We start from the raw sequence: 26,815 nt of genomic DNA on the forward strand, positions 1-26,815 counted from the left end.
CTGACTGAAGGTAATCCCCTTTTGATGAAACAATTCCCTCTGCTTGCAGAGAGATTCAAGTGTCAGAGCAGACCCTACTAGCTCAGCAGAAGGGGTCCAAAGAGTAGTATTAAGGGTTTAAAATGTAACACAGTATGGTGATGTAATTATTTTTATAGGCTGTATATAAATGCTGTAGGATTTGTATCTTGTACTACATTGGTTTGTGAGAAATAGAATATTCAACCCAGAAGAATATTTATTGTATTGTAAAAGGAACCTAACTCTCTTACGCTCTTACCCTCTTACTCTCTCACCCTCTCATCCTCTCTGCCCCTCTCCTCTCTCAGGCCTGCTCTGAGCTGTGGCTGGCAGCTCCAGGCAGGGCCCTGCACCCAGGCCCTTTGCAAGAAACCGCAAGTTCCACGCCCTGGCTTCAGAGATCTCTCATCTCTGTTGCCACCGTCCTACCCCCGACGCTCCTACAAATGTGCTCAGCCCTTGTTTTCCCCAAACCAGGATTTCCCATTCCCAACCCCTGGCAGTCTGTGAGGAAGAGGAAGATGCCCCAGGACACTGATGCAGGTGAGGAGGAAGTCAGTGTCCCTTTCCCCTCTGTGCTGCTCCATCTCCCAGCCCAGCATGGCCCCGGCTGCAGCTCAGCCCTGGGGGGATCTCCTTGCCCTTGCCTGTGGCAGGGAGGCAAATCCCATCCTGTCCTTGTCCTTCCTCCCCCAGAGCAGGAGCTGAGCATGGAGAGCAGGGAGGACAAATGTCCACGGCAGAACCTGGTGGAAGAGGCCGTTTTGAGCAGCTCCACGGTGCAGGAAGCCAACGGGGAGGAAAAGGCCAGAGATGACGCACGAGGAGGGGCTGCAAACGCAGCTGGCGGGATCTGAGGGGGAAAGAGGCAGCCTGGGCCGGGAAGGCGGCCAGAGATGGAGCCAGAGCTCGGAGCTGGTGCTCCATGAGCAGCTCCATGATGGGGAGAAGCCCCACACGTGCGTGGAGTGTGGGAAGAGCTTCAGGTGGAGCTCCGAGCTGATCCAGCACCAGAGGACCCACACTGGGGAACGGCCCTACGAGTGTGGGAAGTGTGGAAGAGCTTCACACTGAGCTCCACCCTGATCCTGCACCAGAGGATACACACCGGGGAGAGGCCCTACAAGTGTGGAGAATGTGGGAAGAGCTTCAGCCAGAGCTGCCACCTGATCAAGCACCAGAGGACCCACACTGGGGAGAGGCCCTACGAGTGTTCCAAGTGTGGGAAGGGGTTTCCAACCAGCTCCCATCTCCTCTGCCACTATCAGAGTCACAGAGAGGAGAGGCCCTTCCACTGCCCCGAATGTGGGAAGGGATTCAAGTACAGCTCCACCCGCGTCACCCACCGGCGCATCCACACAGGGGAGAGGCCCTACGAGTGTGATAAATGCAGGAAGAGGTTTCAGACCAGCTCCCATCTCCTCTGGCACTATCGGATTCACACAAAGGAGAGGTCCTTCCAATGCTCCGACTGCGGGAAGGGATTCAGGTGCAACTCCAACCTCATAAGACACCAGCGCATCCAGACTGGGCAGAGGCCCTACGAGTGTCCCCAGTGTGGGAAGAGCTTCTCCAGGAGCTGTCACTTGACCAAACACCAACGGAGGCACCACTAAGGGAAGCCCTGCGAGTGCCCCGAGTGTGGGAAGAGCTTCGTGCGCTGCTCCAGCTCCATCCCCCACTGGAGGAGGCACTTTGGGCACAGCCCTGGTCACTCACACTCCCTGTGATCCATGCTGGGAACACACCTGGCTGCTTCTCCTTTTGGTTTGGCCTCAATTTTCTTTTGCTTCATCTTCATCCCGAAAAAACAGCCAAGACAGAGTTAAATGAAATAAATTGATCAAAGATGTCTAAAGTTCCACAATTTCAGACGTTTTTAGGCTGGAATTGATGGTGTGGGGACAATATTCTGGAGGATTTGTGGGTTCTGTGGGGGGATTTTGGGCAATGTTCTCCATCTCTTTGTGCTCCAAAAGCCAAGAGGGTCACCTCAAAACAACTGAATCCCACTGAAAACAACTGAATTTTAATTCATACGGGCTCAATCCCACATCAAAATGGCTTGTTCCCATCTTAAAAACTGAATCCCATGCCAACCTCACTTGATTCCACCGATGGCATGGTGAGATGGGGTTGGAAGGAGATTGGGAGAAGTAGGATCCCAATTTGGAGCAGTGGGATGGGGATTGTGTGGGGTTGGCTGGGTTGGATATATTTGATAGTAAACAAAACTTTCAGGGTTACCGATTTCCGTCCCGTTCATTTTCAGTCAGTTGCATTTGTGTTTGCAGAGTGCCACCTTCTCAGCTGATTGTGTTTGTGTCCTCCTTTCTCTCCTGCCTCTCTTTGCTTGCTCTGTTTCTCTCTCAGTGTCTCCCTTGAGCCAGGGCAGCTGCCACCAAAGACCCTGCCCTGATTTAGTTCCCAGTGCAGGAGCTACAACAGCCATGGGTGAAGTTCTGAAGGCTGGCAGTGAAATGTCACTGTAGGATCTTGTTCCACTTGGCTTTTGCCCCCTTCTTAAGAGCTTTCCTTCAAGGGCAGGAACATCTTTTCCTGGCTGGGAACTGGAATTCCAGACCCTTGGAGTGTGTGCTGTGCAGGACCATACGGAGTGGGGTCATGTGGACTGGGATCATATGGGCTGGGACTGCACAGACTGGGACCATATGGATCAGGATCATACAGACTGGGATCATACAGACTGGGATCATATGGATCAGGACCGTACAGACTGCGGTCATGCGGACTGGGGTTGTATGGCTTGGGATTGTAAGGGTTGGGATTGTACAGACTGGGATTACGTGGACCAGGATTTCACAGGCTGGGACCATAGGGATTAGGACCAGAGACTGGGATCATACAAACTGGACCGTATGGACCGGGATGGCTGCACCGGATCAATGTGAACTGAGGGGGTCCTGCCCTGCCCAGGGGTTCCTTCCCATCCTGCCTGGGGGCACAGCCAAAGCTCCCTGGAACGAACGCAGAGGTCTGGGGGGGATCCCAGTGCCAATCCCATTTCCAGTCCCGTTTCTGACCCTGGTGCCAGTCTCAGAGTGATCCTGGCGCTGATCCCGGTCCTGGTGCCTGCCTCAGTCTTCGTATCAGTCCCGGAGCACTCCCAGTGCTGATTCTGGTGCTCTTGTTGATCTCGATCCCGGAGTGGTGCCGGTCCCGGTTTCAGTCCCAGTGTTGGTCCGGGAGTGGTGCCATTTTCGGTGCCGGTGGTGGTGCTGGTTTCAGTGCTGGTCTCAGTCTCAGTCCCGGAGCAGTTCTGAACCCAGTGCTGCTACTGGTGCTGGTCTTGGTCCGGGAGTGCTCCCAGTGCCAATCTCAGTCTCGGTCCCGGTCCCAGAGCGCTGCCAGTCTTGGTGCTGGTTCTGGTGACGGTCTCAGTCTCAGTCCTGGAGGGCTCCCAGTCTCGGTCCTGGTCCTGGTCCCAGAGCAGTCCCAGTGCGGGTGCCAGGTTCCAGTCTCGGTCCTGATCCCAGTCCTGGAGCGCTGCCGGTGCCAGTCCCATTTCCAAAGCGCTCCTGGTGCCGGTCCCAGTGTTAGGCTTGGTCCCAGTCTTGGTCCCAGTGCCAGTTCTGGTGCTGGTTCTGGTCTGGGTCTTGGTCCTCGTCCTGGTGCCGGTCCCGTAGTGCTGCCAATCCCAGTTCCAGTGTCGGTCTCAGTCTTGCTGCTGGTGCTGGTTCTGCTGCTGGGTTTGGTCTTGGTCCGGAGAATTTAGGTCCATTTGGGTGATTTTAGATCAAACTGGGCAGGTTTAGGGTGTGTTTCAGATCCCTTGCAGGGATTTCAAGCCTTTTGGTGTGGATTTTAGGCCCCTTTGGCTGATTTTAGGCCAAATGTGGTAGGTTTGAGGGTAGATTTTGGATCCCTTTGGATGATTTTAGGCCCATTTGGGGGAGGTTTGGGCCTGTTTGGCTGATTTTAGGATAAACTGGGCAGTTTTAGGGTGGATTTTAGATGCCTTTTGATGATTTTAGGAAAATCTGGTAGGGTTTAGGCCCATTTGGCCCATTTTGGCCTTAAACTGGGCAGTTTAAGGGTGATTTTAGAAAAAACTGGGCGGTTTAAGGGTGGATTTTAGATCTCTTTGGATAACTTTAGGCTCATATGGGTGCATTTTAGGCCTCTTTAGGTAATTTTAAGTTGAACCAAGCCTTTTAACGGTGATTTTGGATCCATTTCTGTTATAGATGGCTAATGAGATGATTGGCTCTCGCAATTAAGGGATGAATGCTGTGTGAATGTTAAGAGAAGCTTTATTGATGTGTGATTATGTTATTGCAGTCTGTTGTTTAGATGTCCTCTGTTCTCCCCACAGCCCCCTTTCCCCCCTATTGTTACCATCAGACAGCCTGAGCCATCCAGGACAGGGGGAAAGAAGGCGAGTACAAACACTTGTTCCTAGCAGAGGGGGCGTGGCATGGCAGCACCTGACCCTCCAGTCAAGCAGCAGGAAAGCAGAGTCCACCAATAAACAGCAAAGAAGAGTTGACTGACAGACTGTGGGAGGGGCCAAGGTTGGCTGATGCAATTCCCTGGGGTATAAAAGGTGAAGTGTCCATCTTGAGGATGAGGCAGGCACGTGGTAGGCAGCCATGAGGGAAGCTCCCAGGCCTGTTCTTCCTTATTTAGTCCTTTTGCTGGCATTTTTGTTAAGGTTGAATAAACCTTTTAAAATATTGAACGTCAGCAGTCATTTCTCACAGTAACCAAGGGTTCCTTTACTGGAGTTTGGTGCACAGGAGAAACACCAGCCATATATTCTCAAGAGGTCAAAATGGTGACAAAATTTTACTGGCAAAGTACAGAAAATCAAGAAACTTTGGAAAAAGATTTAATAAAATATGCAATTCAACATAAAACACCATAGCAGTACCTTCATTAACTCAGCCCGTTGCACCTGGAAACATTTAAACACTTCAGTTGTTGAGGTATCAAAAAATGTTCCATATCAAGAGCATTAGAAGGAGAAGACAGAGAGGCAGGAGGGCAGAAGCTCTATAGAAAGAAATGCCCATGGCTACCAACTGCTGGGGTTCCAGCATGGGTGAGACACAAACCCCAGCCATGGAGCCCTTGTGACACATCAGGGCCCCTCTGGAACAAAGAAACCATTGCTGACAGTCCAGAAACTCATGGAACCAAGGGGCCATTGTGACCATGCAGATCCAAGGACACCACGGTGGCACAATGGAACCTCATGGGAACAAAGAGACCACTGTGACACTCTGGTGCCTCATGGAATCAGGGGGACCATTGTGAAACTCAGGCCCCCTGTGGAGCCAAGGGCCAAGGATGAAGCTGTGGGGCCCATGGAACCAAGGAGCTGTTGTGACACAGCGGGGCCACAGGGAGCCGAGGGGCCATGGGGACATTGCAAGGGCTCAGGGAAGCCAAGGGGCCATTGTGACACTGCAGAAGAAAGGAGAACACTATGACACTGCAGGGACTCCTGGAATCAAGGAGACCATTGGGACACTGTGGGACCCCATGGAACCAAGGGGACAGGGAGCCGGTGTGGCTGGTTTGGGGTCCCGGAGGCTGCTGGACAGGTCTGGCTGACCTTGGCATGTCGAGGGCTGCTCCTCGTCTGCCCCTGAAGCACTGGGGCTCTGGGCTCTCCTTGCCATGGGAGAGAACTGTTCTGATCCTCCTCCAGGGCCCTATGGCCAAAACTGGGATTCCTTCTCCAAATTCCCTTACATGCAAAGATTGTTCCCAGATGAAATCTGCCAGGAGAGACAGATCTGGCTGCCTTGGCTACCTGGGGCCACCTCTCATCTGCCTTTCAAACACTGGGACCATGGGCTTTTCTTTCTTATGGGAAAAAAACATCCATCTCAACCAGGCACTCATGGCCAAAACTGGGCAACTGCCTCTGGAATTCCCTATATCCAGGGATAGCTCCCAGACAAAAGCTGCCAGGACTGACAAGTCTGGCTGGCCTTGGCTTCCTGAGGGCTGGCCCTCATCTGCCTCTGAAACACTGGGGCTCTGTGCTTTCCTTCCTAATGAAAAGAACTCTTCTTCCTGTCCAGGCACCCACAGCCAAAACTGAGATTCCACCTCCAAAATGCCCATTGTCCAAGGAAAGCCCCTAGACAAAAGATGCCAGGAGAGACAGGTCTAACTGGTTTGGCCTAAGGTTGACCACCTCTCATCTTCTTCCAAAACACTTGGACTTAGTGCTTTACTTTCCTTTGGAAAAAACCACCCATCTTGACCATGGCAAAAATTGGGATTCCACCTCCAAAGCTCAGTACATCCAAGGATTGCTCCCAGGTGAAAGCTGCCAGAACAGACAGGTCTGGCTGCCCTTGGGCTCCTGCGGACTGTCTCTCCCCTGCTGTCCAAACACTGGGGCTGGGTGCTTTCCTTCCTGTGGAAAAGAACCATCCTTCTTATCCATGCAGAAACGGCCAAAACTGGGGTTCTACCTCTGGAATTCTCTATATCCAGGGTTGATTTCAGACAATAGCTACCAGGACAGAGAGCTCTGGTGGCTGCCCCTGCCACACTGGGGCTGGGTTCTTTCTTCCCATGGAGATCCCTGGGACACTGTGGGGACCTCATGGAACCAAGGGGATCATTGTGGCCCCACTAGAGCCCATAGAACCAAGGGGATCATGGTGGCACTGCTGGAGCCCATGGAACCAAGGGGCCATGATGACACAAAGGGGTTCCATGGAGCCAGAGACCATTATGGCTCTGTGGGGCCTGATGGAACTTTGGAGACCATTGTGACCCTTCAGGGCCTCGTGTCACCAAGGGAGCATTATGACACCTTGGTGTCATGGACACAAGGGACCATTGGGATACTGTGGGGCCCCATGGAACCCAGGGAACATGGAACAGCTCTGGCTGGCTTGGCCTCCCAGGGGACATTGAACAGCTCTGCCTGATGTTGGGATGTCAAAGTCTGCCTCTCCTCAGCTCCTGGAGCACTGGGGCTCCATGCTTTCCTTCCTATGGAAAAGAGCTGTCTGACTTTTCAGATGCCCATTGCCAAAGTTGGTACTGTCCCTAAAATAATTCCTATTTGCAAGGGTATCTCACAAAACAAAACCTGCCAGCTCTGGCTGGCCTTGGCCTCTGTGTAGTAGACAGGGACAGGCGTTCAGAAGATCTCGTGATGTGACAGAAAGGCAGGACCCTCTGTTCCCCTTAGATAAGACCCTCTGTTCCCCATAGATAAGAAATTAACATAGGAGTGTAGCCTCCCTTAACTGAATACCAGTAACTTTCCATCCCCTACCCAGTAACTTTCCACTCCTTACTAACCATAGATGGTAAAGACAGACCCACTGTGACGTAGAAGACCCCCAAGATTATAAAACCCCAAGAGATGAGATAATAAAGGCTTTTGGACCGTCCACCACATTGGTGTCTGCGTGTGTCCTTGGCCCAAGCGACCCTGGAGAGTGGGTGGCCGTGCCGTTTCCTCAGAACCAGGTCGCCTTGCCTTATACCAGAAGGCAACACCTCTGATGGTCACCTCTCATCTGCCCCTGAAACAGAGGGGCTGTTGGAGAATTTTGCTCAGACATAGCTTGAAGGAAAAAAGGCCATGAAAATATACAGCTGATGGAAAAGTAAAAGGCAGCTAAGCAGCAGTTCCCAAGCCTGTTTCTGTAAATAACTAGGTTCTCAGGCACATTTTTATAAACAGCAGGATTCTCAGACAGTCTTCTCATAACAGGTAAACATTCTGTCCTTGGCTGTTTTGGGAACAGACATGGAGGTTTTGAGAACCCTTCATATCAGGGTGAGAACACAAATCTCGGTTTCAATAAACAAACCTCATGTATTGAAAACAAAGGGAGGGGTTAGTGTTTGATCTGTAGCCTATGGTGAGCTCGAGTTTTGCAACATGTATGAACTTAATTAACACGGTTATAAAAACGTGCCTTTTGGATCAATAAATCTGGAGTTTGATGCTCATCAATCGGATGGTCGTCTCCCTTCACTTCATCAAGGGGCTCTGTTCCTTCATTCCTATGGAAAAGAACCAGCCTTCTTGTCCAGGGACCATGGCCAAAATTAGAATTTTGCCTCCCAAATTCTGTATATCCAAGGATTGCTCCCAGACAAAAGTAGCCAGGACAGACAGGTCCGGCTGGCCCTGTCCTCTGGTGATTTTCTTAGACTATGAGCTGAATGTTTTCATTTGGAAACACCTTGGAGAGGGCTCAGAGATGTCCCAAGGAAGGGCTTGGAGGCCTTGGGCACATGAGCTCTGTACAGGGAGAAAGGAGCTCTGTGCTCAGTGGGGTGGAGACTGAGGACAGTGGAGCAGAGCCATGAGAGTGTTTAAAGGGAGATTTCAGGGATGGTGGATCCTTTTGACATAATGGAAAACAGCCAGGGAAAGAAAGAAAGAATTAATGCCAAGGGCAGCTGGGGAGGCCCAGACTGGCACCAGGAGACAGGAGTTTCCCTGCCAGGGCAGGGCTGTGGTGCAGCACGTCCCCAGCAGGAGTCTGGGTCAGCTCCAGGCTCTGTGTGGGCAGGCAGAGGCAGGCAGGAGGCAGAGCTGTCAGCAAAGGAAGGGCCCAGCCAGGTGGGGCAGCCGGGGGATGCCGACAGCCTGCAGGGACAGAGGTGCAGGGCAGGGACACCGTGGGACAGCCTGGGCTGCACAGGGCACAGGGATGGGCAGCAGCTGCAAGACAGCCCTGCCAGAGCCAACCTGGGCAGCACTTTGGCCATGGCTGCTGGCCCTGGACCTGAGGCCTCGAGGGGACAAGTGACCCTTGCAGGCCTGGGGCCTCATTGCCTCCTTGTCCCTACTCAGCAGCCTGGCAGGGGCCGCCCCATGCTCCTGCCCTTGGCATTGCACATCCCCACATGCCAGTGCCCATCCCAGCAAGAGCCCTGAGCAAGGAGGGAGGGACAGGATCTGCCTGGCCAGGGGCTGGGGCTCAGGCCTTGGCCCTTTGCATTCATGACACACATCCAGGTGTGCTCAGCACAGAGACACCTTTGCCTTGCTTGTCCCCAGCTGTCATCACTGTCTCCGGTGTTCTGCTCTCCCTGGAACCTGGGGACACTTTCTCAGTTCTGTCCCTCACAGGGATCTATTCAAAGTACAAGAAACTTGAGTGTTTCAATCTCACTTTGAGCTCTTGAGAAGTTCTTTTAGCCCACTCTGAGGGACTGGGTCAGATGCGAAGAGCACCAAAGCCCCAGAGGGTCATTGAAGACCTTGTGCTGTGTCTGTGCTGCTGAGCTGGGCCGGGCTCCTGGCCCAGAGGCAGCTCCTGGCAAGGGCAGCGCTGCAGAGAGACAGCTCTGGCCAGGAGCAGCTCCTGTGCACAGCCCAGCAGGGCTGGGACGCTGCCAGGGCCCCTCAGGGACACCAGCAGGGCACAGACAGAGCTCACAGGGGCTCAGCACTGGCAGGGGCTGTGGGATGGCCCCGAGGGGGCTGTGTCACAGCAGCACCTCTGTGGCTGTGTCATAGAGGCACAGAGCAGCTGGGATGTCAGCAAGGGGCTGTGTGACAGCACAGAGTGGGCTGTGTGACAACACTGAGGGGGGAGTGACATCACAGAGCCAGCTGTGACATCCTAGAAGGTGGTTCTGTGACATCACAACGTGGGTTGTGACATAGAGTATGATATCATAGGGCAGCTGTGTGATGTCACAAATAAGGCTGTGACATCACAGACAAGGCTGTGACATCACTGGGTAACTGTGACATCACAAATCTGCTCTGTGACATCACATATCAGTTGAATGGCATCATATGGAATCTGTGTGACATAACAGAGTGGTTGTGTGACATCATAGCAGGCTGTGTGACATCACTGGTAGCCTGTGACATCACAGGGGCTGTGTGACCTCACAAGGATGCTGTGTGGCATCACAGGGGCAGTATGACATCACAGGGGCAGTGTGACATCTCAGGGGCTGTGTGACATCTCAGGAGCTGTGTGACATCACGGGTGCTGGGTGAGGTCACCGGGGAGGTCACTCTGCCCCGGCCCCCACTGACAGTTCCCTCAGAGCAGTCCAACCCTGCTCGTGCACAGCGGGGTCCCCTGTCCCCCGGGTCCCCCCGGGTCCCCCCGGCCCCACAGCCTCCCCCAGAGGATGTTCCACGAGATTGACCCCAGAGCCTGACATGGGGACGGGGGGCCGGGGCCCTGGGGGTGGGACATGGGGACAGGGACCCCCCGGCAGCGTCCCCGTGTCCCCCAGGGCCAGAGCCTGGGACAGGGCTCCTTCACCCTGTTACAAACGAGGCCTTGAGAGCGCTGAAAAAATCCCTGGCAAGGGATCAGCCAAAACCACATTTAATATTAAGGGACAGAAGCACAAAGTTCCTTGGCAAAAGTCACTCTGTTCCTGACTGGGCACTTCAGGCACACCAAGGAAACAAAGCAACTACAAAACCAAACAAAATTCAGGCAGTCAAACCAGAAATGAACAATGAACTGTCTGTGTGTGTGTGCGTGCATGTGTGAGTGACTAAAGGACAGTGTGGGCAAGGATAAAAGGAATGCAGCCAAAAAGCTAAGCCGAGCTCAAATTTAACAGACCTTGATTGATACCTTTGACTTCAGCATTTAGCAAAAGAACAGCACTTGACAGTATTTAACCTTACTTATAACCTAGGACTTAATGATTTTACAGTTGAATAACACTTAACAATATTCAACTTATCTTATAACTTATACTAAACTTCATTACTTAGTAAAAGAACAACCCTCAGGAGCATTTAACATAGTTTACAGCTTGTGACTCACCCTTACTTGCAGGCCTGACTGACTCAGCTATCCAAGGCACTCAAGCCCCTCCGAGAGCAGCATTTCTGCCACATTTCCTCAGCACAGGCACTCCTGTGTGCACACAGACCCCAAGAGTCAGTGCAAGGCACCTGGGAGAAATTCCCCTGAGGGCAGGAAATGCTCACTGTGGATCCTTTGGCATCTCCCCAGCAAAGGGCAAAGGGTTGAGCCTGGAGGAGTGGGGGGATCGGCCCAGGCTCCGTCGTTGTTTGAGATCCCCGAGTGCAGCAAACGGGAGAGTTCCCAGCTGCGAGAGGCCCCACTCAGAGGGAGTCGCTGGCCCAGGAGAGCTCCAAGGGCTCCTTTTGGAGCGCTGTTTGCTGGGCCCCAAGAGAGGGGCTTCAGTCCCAGCAATGGCTCATCCTGGCCACACTTGGCATCAGCAGCTTTCTTTGGCAGTGTGAGAACAGGGATGTTGTGCCACTGAGGGAACAAAACCAGTTCCCAGGGCTGCTCCTACAGGAACCAGGAGCTGGTTGGGCAGCAGCAGTGCCTGGAGCAGACAGTGTTTGTGATGAGCTGCAGAGGAGCTGAGCCCAGGGGCTGTTGGCCAAGGCTGAGGCCCAAGGAGCATTTCTCAGCTGGCAGGGCGGCCTGGGAAGGGGAGGGGGGAATGCAGCAGCAGCACAGGGCCCATGGAACCAAGGGACCATTGTGACACTGTGGAGCCCTGTGAGAGCAAGGGACCATTGTGACACTGTGGGGCCCTGTGAGACCAAGGGACCACTGTGACACTGCTGAGACTCATGGAGTCATGGAGAGCACTGTGACATTGCTGGGCCTCTTGGAACCAAGGGGACCGTACAGACGACTGTGTGGCTCCATGGAATGTAGGGATCATTGTGACATTGTGAGGTCCCATCCAACCAAAGGTCCATTGTGATATTGCAATGCCTCAAGGAACCATGGAGAGACCATTAAGAGACTTCACAGCCTCATGGAACCAAGGGGCCATTGTGGCACTGAGGGGCACCATGAAACCAAGGAGACCATTCTGACACTGAATGGAACTCATGGAATTACAGAGACCCTTTGACACTATGAGGCCCCATGGAATAAAGAAAGCATTGTGACACTGTGAGGCCTCATGGAACCAGTGAGACAATTGTGACCCTGGGGGTCCCCACAGAACCAAGAGGACCATTGTGATACTGTGGGGCCTTGTGAAACCAAGAGGTCTTTGTGACACTGCAGGACTGCATGGAACCAAAGCTCCAGGGTGACACAGAGGGGCCTCCTGTCATCAATGGTCCATTGTGACACTGTGGAGCCAAAGGGGACCATTGTGACACTGCAAACCCCCAGGGTCCAAAGGTCCATTGTGACATTGCAGGGCACATGGAACAGAGGAGTCCTGTGACACTGTGGGGCCTGGGGAACAACAGAGACGATTGTGACACTGCAAGACCTCATGAAACCAAGGTGTCATTGTAACACCATAGTGCACCATGAAACTAAGGGAACATGGAACAGGTTGGGCTGGTTCAGCCTCCTGGGCCCCCTTACTGGTCCAGCTGACCTTGGCAAGTTGAGGGTCACCTCTCATCTGCTATTGAAACACTGTGGCTCTGTGCTTTCCTTGCTATGGAAAAGAACTGTCCTTCTCCTCCAGGTGCCCATGGCCACAATTGGGATTTCACCTCCAACATTGCCTTATTGTGATAGATGGAGGAGATTGTTGGCTCAAAACATTTAATGTGTGGGGATGAAAGGGCAGGTCAAGCACTGCTTTGCCCTGGAACCCCAATCTCCCCAGAGCCTCTATCCCAGCCCAGCAGTGTCTGCCAGTGCCTGGCACAGCACAGGCAATGCTCCACAGCCACCTCTGCAGCCCCCAGCCCAGCTCCTGAGGGACCAAATGAGCCCAAGTCCCAGCTGGGGGAAGGGCCCAGGAAGACCAAGGGGAATTGAAGGCTGACCACAAGGCAAGCACACATCTTGACCCTACATCCTCTTGGAATTTCCATCTGAACAGTGCTGGAATCCAGGAGTTGGTAGCTGTATGTGTGCTTCTCTGTATCTTTTTTGTGTTTTTCTCTTTCTGTGTCTTCTTCTTGTGTTTCTGTTTTCTTCTTGTTTTCTTTGCTCCTGCAAATTTTGATTAACATTAAATTGAACAGGCTTAGAATTTGTGAGGTTGCAAGTGCTAAGTCAGTGCTTTGAGAATTTTTTTTTGTTGGTTGAATGTCTGTCGTATTTTGAACATGAGAAGCATTATACAAAGTAATACAAAACTTTTTGTGTAACTGACAATCTATTAAACCACTAAGATACTGAACATGCCTCTGTTATACACATATGTTAAAGATGAAAAACCCAGGAACCTCCTCTTTCTTTTCAAGTCAACAAAGAAATAGCGCGCCCTGGCCCTGGCCCTGGCCCCCATCTCAACCAAACCAAACCAAACCAAACCAAACCAAACCAAACCAAACCAAGCAACCCTACCATGGGCCGAGCCCCTTCTCCCCTCCCCAGGCCATCCCCTGTCCCCATCAGCCCCATTCTAACCAAACCAAACCCTAACAACTACCAAACGGAAAATAAAAGAGGCCACAAAACCCCAACCAGAACAAAGCTAGCCAGAGCTATTAAAATCTTACCATTAAGTCCCCTCTCCCCAACACAACTGAAACCAAAAACCCCTACAACCTATAACCCATAAAAAATAACCCTACAACTAAAATTAAACATAAAAAACCCCAAAAACCAGCTATAAAACCAATCCTAACACAACCTAACCATTACTTCCACCACAAGTTACTCTTGGGTCAGGTGTTAACCCTTTCCATATTTCAATCCTCTTCCAAGTAAAAGAAAAATAAAATACAAACATATATTAAAAAAACAGACAAACCATCAAGGTCAGTAAAGAAGAAAAAAAATCCCAATTAAAAAAGAAGAAAAAATACCTTGATCTTAAAACTAAAATCCTCTTATAAACCATAAAAACCCCTCTTTTTCTTTATAACACCTAAAACTATAAAAAAATATTCAAATTATTATCAAAGTGAAACCTCCATACTAAGAGAAAAATACCCCAAAACTGTAATTCCATAAAAAGTTTAAACAGAAATAAAAAGTAATCTAGTACCCTCAAGAGAAGATCTCTATTCCCAGAGATAAAGATATTTTAAAAGTAAACAATAAAAAAAAATTATCTTTGAACAACTCATCTTTAAAATAATACCTCATTAGTCGACCTGGCCCACCAACAAGATGCAAACAATCTTGTAGCTATAAAAACAACTTCAGAATAACAAATTTCCCAGACAGCTGTTAGCCATGACAAAATAAAGAACCACAAAAACTATTTTTTCCTCTTGTAAAAAAATGTCCATAACCATAACAAGAAAACTTCTCTCCCTAAGTAAACTAAAAAAATCTATTCTAGAAATAGTAAGCTAACTAGAAATTTTAAGTTTACTTAACAAACACAAGTTGAACATTTGAACAGTTTAATAACCATCATAGCTCTTCCCTCAGCTCTCTGGGATGTCCCAGCAGCATCTGACATGTTCCCCATGCCCAAGGGATTTCTGTACAGGAACAGTTTTAGACAAGGACATAAGAAATCGCAATTCTTTGACAGATATAAACACAACAAGATGTTGAATATTGATATATTTATTTGAACTTCAGAAAGATTGAGGCACTCCCTGAGTTTCAAAGCATGAAATGAGTCAGTTGAGAGGCACTTGAATGACCAGAGAGCATCCAGAGGAGAAAAACTGGGAGGAATGGGAAGGACATAGATTGAGCTGGTCTACTGAAGAATGTCCTTAGACATGGCCATTTAAAAAGGAGAGCTGGAAACACCTGAAGGAAGAGTGAGAGGAAGTAATACACTGATTATTGGTGAGACAAGAAGAGAGGAAGATCAGTATTTCTTCACATTCTGCCATCAGCACACTTCTCGGAAATTCTTGGTCCTGGTGGGAAAACTTTGCGACTTCTTAAAAGTAGTCAAGGTACCCAGATAATAAAAATGTACTTGTACATTATGAAACTAACAGATATTAAAACCTGCGCTCCTTTGCAGGCAGACATCAGTTGTGTGCCCATGAACAGGCAGCGCCACTTGTGCCCTGAGGTGCTGAGTTGAGATTGGATCTGTCTGAGAGCACCTGAGGGAGAGCAGAAGACCTTGCAAGCTGCAGGTCCCTGACAGCCTCGCAGGGCTCCTGTCCCATCAACATCTGCTCTGCTCCAGTCTCAAACAGGCCCCCGCCTGCTGCCAGGATCATCAGAGAGCTGAGGTGTGTGCTGAAATTCAATGCCCTCCCCATCCCGCAGCAGCCCTGCATTTGCCTCCTGCAGCCTTATCTCCAGCACAGCTATGGAGGCTCTTTGGGCTCTGGACTGTTGCTGCAGCCCCCAAGGGCAGCTGAGCTCTGCCTTTGGCACAGTCAGGCCTGGCCAGCACAGGCCATGCTCAGCAATTGCTTGTGTGTGCCTGGCCTTGCTGTCAGCCCCGGCAGCGGCTGTGTGGCCCCTTTGTGGCCCTGTGCTGGCCCAGCCATGGTGGCCCAGCCCCTGTGCAGGCCCAGCCCAGGCCAGGAGCATTGCGGCTGGGAACGGCCCCTGTGCCGTGGTGCCCACAGCAGCCTTGGGGCTCTGTGCCCCATGGCCTCCCTGCTGGGCAGCCTCTGCCAGCTCCTGCAGAGCCCCTGGCACCTGTGGGGCTGCACAGACAGCCCTGCCCCGGGCTCTGCCGGCCTCTGGGCCAACAGAGAGGCAGCCAGGGCTGGCCATGGCCGGGATCAGGGCCTGAGCCCTGCAGGAGGATGGAGCTGGGTCACAGCCAAACTCAGCCCAGGCCAAAGCTGGGCTCAGCAGCCAGGGCTGCCAAGGGCTGGGCACAGAGGCTGGCTCTGACTAATGTCCTGGGCTCCCTCCCTGCTCTGTCCATGCCACCAAGGGCACAGAGCAGCCTCCTCTCTGGGCCACTTGCCTGTTTGCAATGCCTTGCACAGGTGCTGGCCCTGCCCCACAAGGCCTGGCCTGAGTCCTGCGCCTGCACGCTCAGCCAGGCTGAGATGGACACTGATGGTTTCTGGGCCAGGCTCTCTGAGCCCAGCCCAGCTCCCTGCCAGCTCTGCCAGCTGCCCTGAGCTCTGGGCAGCACCAAGGGCCTCTCCCCAGCCCAGCCCAGCTGGCTCTGGCCCCACAGCTCTGCTCAGGCCAGGCTGCTCTGGGCACTGGCCCCACGGCCTCAGCCCCTGGCAAGGGCACAGCAGCAGCTGCAGCTGCCACAGGACTCAGCCCCAGCCATGGGGGAAGGTGCTTGGCCAAGGCCACAGGAGGCTCCCTGGCTGCCCTGCTCCCCTCTGGCTGAGGTGCTGAGAGCTCTGCAGCCCTTGCTGCCATCCCATCTGTCAGGGCAGCACAAGAGCTGCGGCCATGGGGCCCTCAAGAGCTGCTCCTGCTCCAGGCCCAGGGCCCGTGCCAAAGCTGGGGCAGCCACAAAGCTGTGCCCATTTCTGTTCATTGCTGCTCTGATGAGCATGGATCCTCAGCCACTTGGAGGTTGCTGATGAATTTCCTACTCCAGTGGCCTCTTCTTTCTGGAGCCCTTCGCTTCAGGAATTCAGTGAGAAAGGCTTATAAACATTTGCGCAAAAAACACAGGGGAAAAAAAGGCTCCGGGGAATAATCTATATTAATTATTCTTTGGAAAAAATTATTCTTCCTGTGAAATTCTTCTTTGAATAAGTAGACAGATTTCAGAAGTGTGTTCTAAGTGAATATACTATATGGAAAACAACACATAGGGAAGTGTTTTCTCATGTTAAGTTTTCTTTTTCTGTTTGTAGAGTGGTATCAGCAATATCCAATTTTTATTGATCCCCAGATCATCCTAATGCAGTTTGAACAGATATAAAAAGCAAGACCCTTCATGGCTGATAATCAATCAGACTTTGTGCCCACCCTCTCCCCAGCATTTCCCTCATCCAACCCCTGGCACTCCTATAGATCAGGCATGGTGTGGCCAGCAGGATCAGGACAGTGATTCTTCTCCTGTGCTCAGCACTGGTTGGGCAGCACCTCCAGTGGTGTGTCCAGTTCTGGGCCCCCCAATTTAGGAAGGACATGGACGGGCTGGAGCGTGTCCAGAGAAGGGCAACAAGGCTGGTGAGGGGTCTGGAACACAAGTCCTGTGAGGAGTGGCTGAGGGAGCTGGGGTTGTTTATCTGGGAGAAGAGGAGGCTCATGGGAGACAAGGCAGTGTCAGGGCACAGGTTGGACTTGATGCTCTCCATAGCCTGTTCTACCCTTGCTGATTCTGGGATTCTCTGAAACCATCCTTGGAGCAGTTGCAGGAGGAGCCCTGGGCCTCCTCTTCAGACGCTCCAGCAGCCCAGGTCCCTCAGCTTCTCCTGCCAGCCCCAAAGCCCATCCTGTCAGTCCTGCAGAGCCTCTGCAGCTCCTCCTCACTGCCCAGAACAGGGAGCCCCAAAGCCAGACACAGCAGCCCAGATGTGCCCCCCTGGCCTGGGGTGCCTCTGGCAAGGGAGCAGCACCAGGCACTGCAGGAGCCTGCAGACAATTTCTGCAGCACTTGTAGGATGATCCTGATCCCCAAGGGATGTTCCCATGGGGCCAAGTCAGGAACTGCAATGGGGAGTGGGGCCAGAGAGGAAAGGGCAAACAGGGATGGGCTGTTTGCAGGGCAGGGAACAGGGGTGGGGCAACAGGAAGAAATTTTTGCCAGACAGAGTAAAGAAAGCCAAGGTGAAGCAAAGGAATTGCTCAGGGCAGATTGGGGGTTGCTGCCAGGCAGCCCTGGCTCTGAGCAACAGCATCTGCAGTGGGACAGAAAACTCCCAGCTGATAGGAACAAACTTTCTGGCTGACTGCAGAGCCCAGGACAAAGCTGAGTGGTTTCCCTGGTGTACCCCAGCCCTTGCTGGCCCTAAGGGGCTGATGGCATTTGTGCTCCCTCAGGTTCATGTCCCCACAGCAACAGCATGGGGGTGCCCCTGCTGTGTGCAATGCAAACAGGGGCTGCTGAGCCAGTGCTGCCGTGTCTGTGCCTGCAAGGATGGGGCACCTGTGTGAGCTGGGGGAGAGGCCAGGGCTGCAGAGGGGGGATGTTGTTGGCAGCTCCATGAGGATGCTCTGGGACGCTGCCCTGGGCTGTGCAGCGCACTGGGGATGGATCAGTCCTTGCTCTGCTGCTCCTTCCTGTCTCCCCCAGGGCCCTTGCAGAGCCTCAGCCATGCTGTTTGCCCCCAGCCTGCCCACGGCCAGCCTGGGCCTGCTCACAGCGGTTTTCTGTGCTGAGCATCGGCCTGGCTGTGTTCTGGAGAGAGCCTGGGAGAGAAGCCTGGAGCCCCCAGGCCCTGGCCTGAGGTGTCAGTGCTGCCCCAGCAGTGCCCATGGGCTGTCCCTGCTGCAGCCCCAGCACTGCCACCCCCAGGTGGCACAAACATTGATATTTCTTTGTGGATAATATGAAAAATTAAAATAAGGGAAAAAAGACCCGACAAGCAAACCAACACGAAACATCATATATGTCTTTTATTATTAGTGAGTTGCAGAAATTGGCTAGCAGTTTAATGTTCCTGAAAGCATCCAGTCATCAGTCTCCTCACAGCAGCCTTGAGCTCCTGGTTCCTCAGGCTGTAGATGAGGCGATTCAGGGCTGGAGGCACCACCAAGTACAGAACTGACAGGGCCAGATCCAGGGATGAGGAAGAGATGGAGAGGGGCTTCAGATGAGGAAATGTTGCCGTGCTGAGGAATAGGGAGAGCACAGCCAGGTGAGGGAGGCATGTGGAAAAGGCTTTGTGCCGTCCCTGCTCAGAGGGGATCCTCAGCACAGCCCTGAAGATCTGCACATAGGAGAAAACAATGAACACAAAAAAAAAACAAATGATAAAGAGATGGAAAATGCAAGGAGCCCAAATTCCCTGAGATAGGACTTGGAGCAGGAGACCTTGAGGATCTGGGGAATTTCACAGAATAATTAGGCCAGGGCATTGCCGTGGCACAGGGGCAGGGAAAATGTATTGGCCGTGTGCAGCAGTGAATAGAGAAAGCCACTGGCCCAGGCAGCTGCTGCCATGTGGGCACAAGCTCTGCTGCCCAGGAGGGTCCCATAGTGCAGGGGTTTGCAGATGGACACGTAGCGGTCGTAGCACATGATGGTGAGAAAGGAAAACTCTGCTGCAATGAAAAATACAATCAGAAAGACCTGAGCAGCACATCCTGTGTAGGAGATGTTCCTGGTGTCCCAGAGGGAATTGTGCATGGCTTTGGGGACAGTGGTGCAGATGGAGCCCAGTCACTGAGGGGCAGGTTGATCCTGAAGAAGAGCATGGGCATCTGCAGGTGGTGGCCACAGGCTACGGTGCTGATGATGAGGCCGTTGCCCAGGAGGGCAGCCAGGGAGATGCCCAGCAAGAGGCAGAAGTGCAGGAGCTGCAGCTGCCGCGTGTGTGCGAATGCCAGCAGGAGGAAGTGGCTGATGGAGCTGCTGTTGGACATTTGCTGGGTTTGCACATGGGGACCTGTTCATGGAGAAGGGACAGTGACAAGTCAGGAGAGACTTCTTTGAGCCAAACCTAATCCATTATCTGCAGACTGTTACACTGGGACTCACTCACCCTTGTTCCTGCTCTGGGATATCCTTCACCCAGGTCCCTGCCTGAGCTCCAGTTGTGCTGGCTGAGTGTGCCAGGAGCAGCCAGGCTTGTGCCTGGAGGCTCTCAAGGAGCCATCTCTGCCCCTCTGCCCTGGGTTTGTGGCCATGTGGCAGAGGGACAAGGCTGAATATTCAGGATTTGTCAATGGAATCACTCTGAATGCAGAAAGGCTTGGTAGCATCTGCACTCCCAGTTCTATAAGACATGGATGGCAGGAGTTGTTTTTAGGAATTGTTTTCCTCCCCACACATCGTTCCTTGCTCTCTGAGGTCAGAAATCCCCAACATTTCTGCTGCACTCAGAGTTTGCCACTGAGAGATGGGAGAGGCAAAGGATTCCCTGTGGCTGAGGGAAGGTGAGGGGCTGGATGGGCTTGTTCCCACCTGCTCTGGCTTTGCACCTTAGGCTGCAATCAGAGCACAATCACACTCCTGGGTCACCCTGGGATAAACCAGACCCTGCCCAGAGCAGAGGGATCCCTGAATATCTCACCCTCTCTCAAGGTCTCTGGGCAAGGTCTCAGCACCCGCTTGTGCCAAGGACACTCACGGCTCCCTGGGCAAACCCAGCAGCATTTCCTCAGCTCTGGCAGCTCTGCCCTTCCCTGCGGGACATTCAGGGAACTCCCAGAGGCTCTGGCACAGATTTGCACCCAGGAGGGCAGCTCAGAGCTTGGAGGGGCACAGCAAGGAGATCCCTGACTGTGCCCATGATGAGATCTCAGGGAGGGGCTCAGCTCCTTCCCCTTTCCCATGGACTGCTTTGCCCACAGCCCCACAGGTGCCAGGGAAGCTTGGACACCCCATTCCCATGGATAGCCCTGCCTGGCAAAAATGCCAAGGGCAGTGCCTGACTCAGCTGCTGCAAATGCCAGAGCCTCCCTGAGAGCAGCAGATAACAGTGACAATATCAGGGCAGTGCAGAACCAAGAGAAGATGTTGTGGTGCTGTGCCTGAGAGAGCAGGGCAGAGACAGCCGGGCACTCAGTGCCTGCCCAGCTGTGCCCAGCACCTCCCACACACCAACAGTGCCCTCATCCTGCCCCCAGCACTGCTCTCTTCAGCCCCTTCTCCTTCCCTGAGCATCTCCCTGGGCCTGGACATTCCCTCCTGAGAGGAGCCTTGTCCCTGCCAGCGCTCACAGAGCCCATCCCAGCCTGTGTGCCCTGGCTGGGGCCCTACAGAAACCTGCCCGTGTGCAGGGCCCTGGCTGGGGCAGGCTCTGTGTGCAGCTGGGCAAGGGCAGCTCAGGAGAGCCCTGCTGGGCCCTGCAAAGGTGATGCTGCTGCTGTCCAGGGCTGAGGAGTGGCTGAGGGCCCTTTGGGAGGCTCCCAGCAGAGAGACTGACCACCCAAAGTTACAGTTCTGGACTCTCTGTAAATGTTCAAACATTCCTTTGATGATCCTGTGTGTCCCTTTCAACTCAGAATGTTCTGGGATTCTGGGATTACAATTCCTGTTCTGCTTCTCTCATTCCCCTGCTGTCTATAATCAAAACAGAAAAAAAAAAAAATAAAAACAAAAACCCCTTGCAACAATGTTAGAACAGTAAAGTAAAAACCAGACAATATTTGGAAGCTTCCAGGTGTCCCAGTGGGGATGGGGCAAATCCAGCCCCTGATTTCAACATTTTATTAAGATTGATTAATTTAGGATATTTAACAGGAACATCCAATAGGAGATTCAGTTTCCCTAGTTACACACCCCTGGCTCAACCCACAGCCTTTGGAGTAGGTCCAAAGGCTTCTTTGCTTTCACTTTTGCTTATGACTGCTCACATTCTGGTCAATAAACAATATGTTCTTCTTGTAGGTCTTCTTCCTGATAATAAGACTATACAGCATTTCAGGAATGTGTTTAGACAGGCAGATGTTCTAAGAGAAGGGTTAGGAAATGTACTCAAGTTAATTAAGGATTATACTTTTAGAAATATATAATATTATATATTTAATATATATATATAATAGTAATTTAATAGTAATTTAATATAGTTATTTTATATATATATATAATATATATATAATAGTAATTTAATAAAGTTATTAAGAGTTTTATAGGGTTAAGTAAGGATTTTAGATTTATTGCCATATAAAAGAAGTTTATAGAGCTACGAATACATGAAAAATGTATAAAAAGCAAAAATATTTTTTTTATCACCCCATCTTTCCCATCCTTCTCCAAGTAGGAAATTGAAAACACTTTCAAGAAAGCTCTGGATCTTTACAGCAATTCCAGGCTTACCTTCTTTTGGGAAGTGTCCCCCAGAGCTGTGCCCAGGCTGCTCTGGAGCTGGGAGCAGCCCTGCCCCACCCAGCCCCTCTCAGCAGCAGCCCCTGCCCTGCTCAGGGTGGCTCCTCCCACCCAGATCTTGTCCCCCAGTGCTGGGAGCAGCTGCCAGGGGTAGGGCAGGGACTCAAGCAGGATGTTGCTCATGCAGTAGCTCTTGGCCCAGTCAGGACAGGACCAGAGGTGAAGAACTGCTCTACTCTGCAGCCAGGAACCATGGCTTGTCCTGGAGCCTGTGGCAGAAGGTGCCTGGGGAGACTCAAGGCTGACCCACTGGGATTTTGGAGTCAAAGCTACAGAGGGTCCAAAGCCAACTACACTCCCACAGAGAAGGAAATCTTAGCTGCCTATGAAGGAGTCCAACCCATCTCAGAGGTGATTGGTACAGAAGCGCAACTCCTTCTGGCACCCCAACAACTGGTGCTGGGGTGGATGTGCAAAGGCAAGGTTCCCACCACCCACCATGCCACCAGTGCCGCATGGAGCAAGTGAATTGCTCTTATCACACAGCGCACCCATACTGGAAACCTGAATTACCCTTGGATTTTGGAGATAATTACAAACTGGTCCGAAGGTGAAAACTTTGGTCTCGCTGATGAAGAGGAACAAGAGCAAGTGATGAGGATCGAGAAAGCTCCACCATACAACCTTCTACCAGCAGAGGAAACACGCTACACTCTTTTCACTGACGGTTCCTGTTGCATCGTAGGGATGAACCGGAAGTGGAAAGCAGCCATATGGAGCCCCACATGCCAGGTTGCACAACCTACCAAAGGAGAAGGTGGATCAAGTCAACTTGCAGAACTCAAAGCTGTTCAACTGGCCCTGGACATTGCAGAAAGAGCAAAGTGGCCAAAGGTCTACCTCTACACTGACTCATGGATGGTGGCCAGTGCTCTGTGGGGATGGCTGGAGAGGTGGAAAGAGGCTAACTGGCAGCGTAGAGGAAAACCAATTTGGGCTGCTGCTGAATGGAAAGACATTGCTACCAGGGTAGGGAGGCTACCTGTGAAAGTCCGCCATGTAGATGCTCATGTCACCAAGAGTAGAGCCAATGAGGAGCACTGAAACAATGAGCAGGTAGACCAGGCTGCAAAGATAGGGGTGTCCAAGATAGACCTAGATTGGGAACACAAGGGAGAGTTATTCCTAGCTCGATGGGCCTATGATGCCTCAGGCCATCAGGGCAGGGATGTCACCTATAAGTGGGCACGAGACCGAGGGGTGGATTTAACCATGGACAGTATTTCTGAGGTCATCCATGACTGTGAGACGTGTGCTGCCATCAAGCAGGCCAAGCGAGTGAAGCCCCTGTAGTACGGTGGGCAGTGGTCCAAGTACAAGTTTGGGGAGGCCTGGCAGATTGACTCCATCACACTGCCCCAGACACGCCAGGGCAAGTGCTATGTGCTGACCATGGTGGAAGCCACCACTGGATAGTTCGAAACCTACCCTGTGCCTCACTCCACTGCCAGGAACACCATCCTGGGCCTGGAAAAGCAAATCCTGTGGAGACATGGCGCCCCTGAAAGAATTGAATCAGACAATGGGACTCATTTTAAGAATGGCCTTAGCAACACCTGGGCCAGGGAACATGGCATTGAATGGATTAATCATATCCCCTATCATGCACCAGCTGCCAGGAAAGTTCAACAGTGGTACAATGGACTACTTAAAACTACCCTTAAGCACTTGGTGGGGGAAAGACTTTTAGAAATTGGGAAATGAACTTAGCAAAAGCCACCTGGATGGTCAACACCAGAGGGTCCATCAATCGAGCTGGTCCTGCCCGGTCTGAACCCCTGCACACAGAGGATGGAGATAAAGTCCCTGTTGTACACATGAAAGGTGTTTTAGAAAAGACTGTTTGGATTAATCCCACTTCAGGCAAAGACAAACACATCCGTGGAATTGGTTTTGCTCCAGGACTTGGTTACACTTGGTGGGTAATGCAGAAAGATGGAGAGAGCCATTGTGTACCACAGGGAAACCTAGACTTAAGTGAGAACTGTGTGTAAGGTTTAATTGTGATGCAGATGGAAATAGAATAAGGGGTGGATAATGTCCTGGATTGCAAAGCAATGTGTGTGTTCTATTCCCATCTGTTAAGAGGTGGGCCAGTTATGTTCTGTTAATTGGGCAGTTTTTCTTTATCTCTTCCACAAACCAATCCTCCCTCTGGAGAGACATCAGCTGTTAACGGGCCATTGAGTGTCACTGCATCACTGATAAAATTGCATCATCCCATTGTGAGATGCTCTGCCCAGAGGGAGGAGCCAAGCATTCCTAACTTGATATAATCTGAGATTTTGGGACACCAGAACAGCTTTTTCCACTGGATTCCCAGAGGAGCAGCTACCCCTTCCACTGGATTCCCAGAGGAAGACCAGGCCCATCTACACCACCACTGGATCTTCAGAGGAAGACTACACACTTCTACAGGATCACTGCTCCAACAGAACCACACCTGTCTGCAGGAAGACTGAAGGAGGACTGCAGCCAGAATTCAATAGGACTGCTACCAAAAGCCTGACTAACAGGGTGTCAGGTGGTATTCTGACTCTGTCAGGGCTGTTTGTATTACTGCATTGTTTATTTCTTTAGTTTTCTTCTCTAATGAAGAACTGTTATTCCTGCTCCCAAATATGTGCCTGAGAACCCCTTAATTTCAAAATTATACCAATTCGGAGGGAGGGGGATTACATTTTCCATTTCAGGGGCAGCTCCTGCCTTCCTTAGCAGACACCTGTCTTTTCAAAGCAAGACAAGGGGAAAGGTTCAAAGCCTCTGTTTTAATGCAAATAAAGTTTGAAGGACCAAATAAAATAGGAACTGGGGGTGTTCTATTAGTTCCAGAAGCAGGGTGAAATTTATTAGAACAGGATTTACAGGTGCAGCTTGACATGGGAATGCTCTCATAGAAAGGGAAAATGGTAGTTAAGCTTCTCCAATTAAGGGAAGAAAATGAGGAGAAAATTCATGAGATGGTGTGGGCAAAACTGAAAAACTGAGGTAAATTAAATATGAAACCTATAGTAATAAAAATAATTAATGAAAACCATCCAGTTAGGGTAGAACAATCTCCACTTTCCCTGGAATGTCCCCCCATAATACACCCACATTACCAGTAAAGAAGTCAGATGGGACTTACAGGCTTGTCCAAGATTTGATAGAAATGAACAAAAGAACTGTGAATTGATACCCAGTAATGCCTAACCCCTATATACAACTGAGTAATATTCCCCCAGCACACCAGTGGTTTAGTGTGATAGACCTAAAAGATGCTTTTTGGGTGTGCCCACTGGCAAAGTGGGATATATTTACCTTTGAATTGGAGGACCCCGCTTCCGGGAGGAAGCAACAGCTTTGGTGGACTAGGGTAGCCCAAGGGTTTTCCAAATCCCCAAACCTGTTTGGTCAAGCCCTAGGAGAAGTAACACAACTCTTCTTCATTAAACCTGAGATGAAGCTCATCCAATGTGTAAATTATTTGCTTTTCTCAGGATGGGAAGAAAAAGAAGTTTGGGAATCCACCATAGTTTTGTTAAATTTTCTGGGGAATCAAGGACTTAAAATATTAAAAGAGATTCTCCAATCTGTAGAGTGGGAAGTAAAATTCCTAGGACATGTGATTTGTCAAGGGAGCTGGTGGCTAAACCCTGAGAGAATTGCGGGGATAGGTTCACTCCCACAGCCAAAAACTCAGAGGGAAGTCAGAAGGTTTTTAGGCCTGTTGGGATATTGTAGCCTATTGACTGAAGGATACACACAGGCCATCTGATTCTTGTATAAAAAGTTAGTTGAAGAAGAGATTAGGTGGGAAAAAGATTGTGGAGAGATTTATTAATAATTGGTTAGCTGAGAAAGGCCATACTGACATCATGCCGCTGGTTAAGCTGAAGGAAGAAAGTCAGCAGTCAGCAAGCTGAAAGGAAAGGTCAGCAGTGACCTTGCTGCAACATGAGGAGAGGGAGTAGAGATTAGTCCTGAATATATCCTGAGAATATGTGAAAAGTATCAAAAGTAGAACCATAGGAATGCAGAAGTAGGCGTAGGTGCTGATATGTAACTGACCAATCCTGAGCTCAACTTTTGCAATATGTATGAAGCTCATTATTAACTGTATTTAACCCGCCATACTGATCAATAAAATTGGGCCTGTGATGATCAAATTGATGTCTGGGTCTCCTTCCGTCGACAAAAGATGATGAACAAAAGTTTGAAGCTTTAAAGGAAAAATCAGTCAGTGCACTGGAACGGAGTCTTCCTGCCTTAGACAAACCCTTCTATTGTTTGTGGATACAGAAAAAGGGGTGGCACATGGAGTGTTAGCACAAGACTGGGGAGAATCCAGGAAACCAGTGGCCAGTTTATCAAAATTATAGACCCTGTCAGCTGAGGGTGGCCAACCTGCATTCAGACTGTGGCAGTGACTGACCTACGCATAGCATAAAGCAAAAAATTATCCTTTGGGAGAAAATTGAAGATATATATCCCAAACTCATTAAGGAGTATCCTAAGCCAAAAGGCTGAGAAATGACTCACTGATTCCCAAGTGGTAAAGTATGAAGCTATCTTAATAGATAATGGTTTAGAGCTAATCATGTGTAACCAACACAACCCTGCCCAGTTTTTGGATGGAGAACCAGATGAGGAACTACTACATAATTGCCTAGAGGTTATAAACTATCAAACTGAAGGAAGAGAGGACCTAACAGATCAACCACTCCAAGGTGGAAAACAATTGTACATCAGTGGATCTTCCCGGGTAATAAAGGGGCACAGGGTATCAGGGTATGCTATAGTGCATGAAGGGTTGGTGGCCATAGAAAAGAGAAAGTTACCTTCCAACTGGTCAGCCCAAGCGTGTGAGTTGTATGCCCTAAAGTGAGCTCTGGAAATATTAGCATGGAAATGGAGAACAATATATACAGACTCAAAATACACTTTTGGAATAGTGCATAACTTTGGAAAAATCTGGGAAGAGAGGGGGCTATTAAATTCAAAAGGAAAGGGACTGATTCACGAAAATTTTGTCTTAGAAGAGTTA

General features: G+C 50.8%; 1 long non-coding RNA gene and 1 pseudogene across 1 annotated transcript; one reads left to right on the forward strand and one right to left on the reverse strand.

Annotated features, from left to right (window-relative positions):
* Positions 1–792: 792 nt before the first annotated feature.
* Positions 793–26,815, forward strand: part of LOC131570585 (zinc finger protein 420-like) — a 48,213-nt pseudogene continuing 22,190 nt past the window's right edge.
* Positions 18,376–19,677, reverse strand: LOC131570611 (uncharacterized). The gene is made up of 3 exons (XR_009275891.1): positions 19,442–19,677; positions 19,030–19,345; positions 18,376–18,667 (listed from the first exon to the last, which is right to left on the reverse strand). It is a non-coding gene; the product is annotated as an uncharacterized LOC131570611 (long non-coding RNA).

The sequence above is a fragment of the Ammospiza caudacuta genome, chromosome 36 (assembly GCF_027887145.1).
Source record: "Ammospiza caudacuta isolate bAmmCau1 chromosome 36, bAmmCau1.pri, whole genome shotgun sequence".
Taxonomy (NCBI): Eukaryota; Metazoa; Chordata; class Aves; order Passeriformes; family Passerellidae; genus Ammospiza; species Ammospiza caudacuta.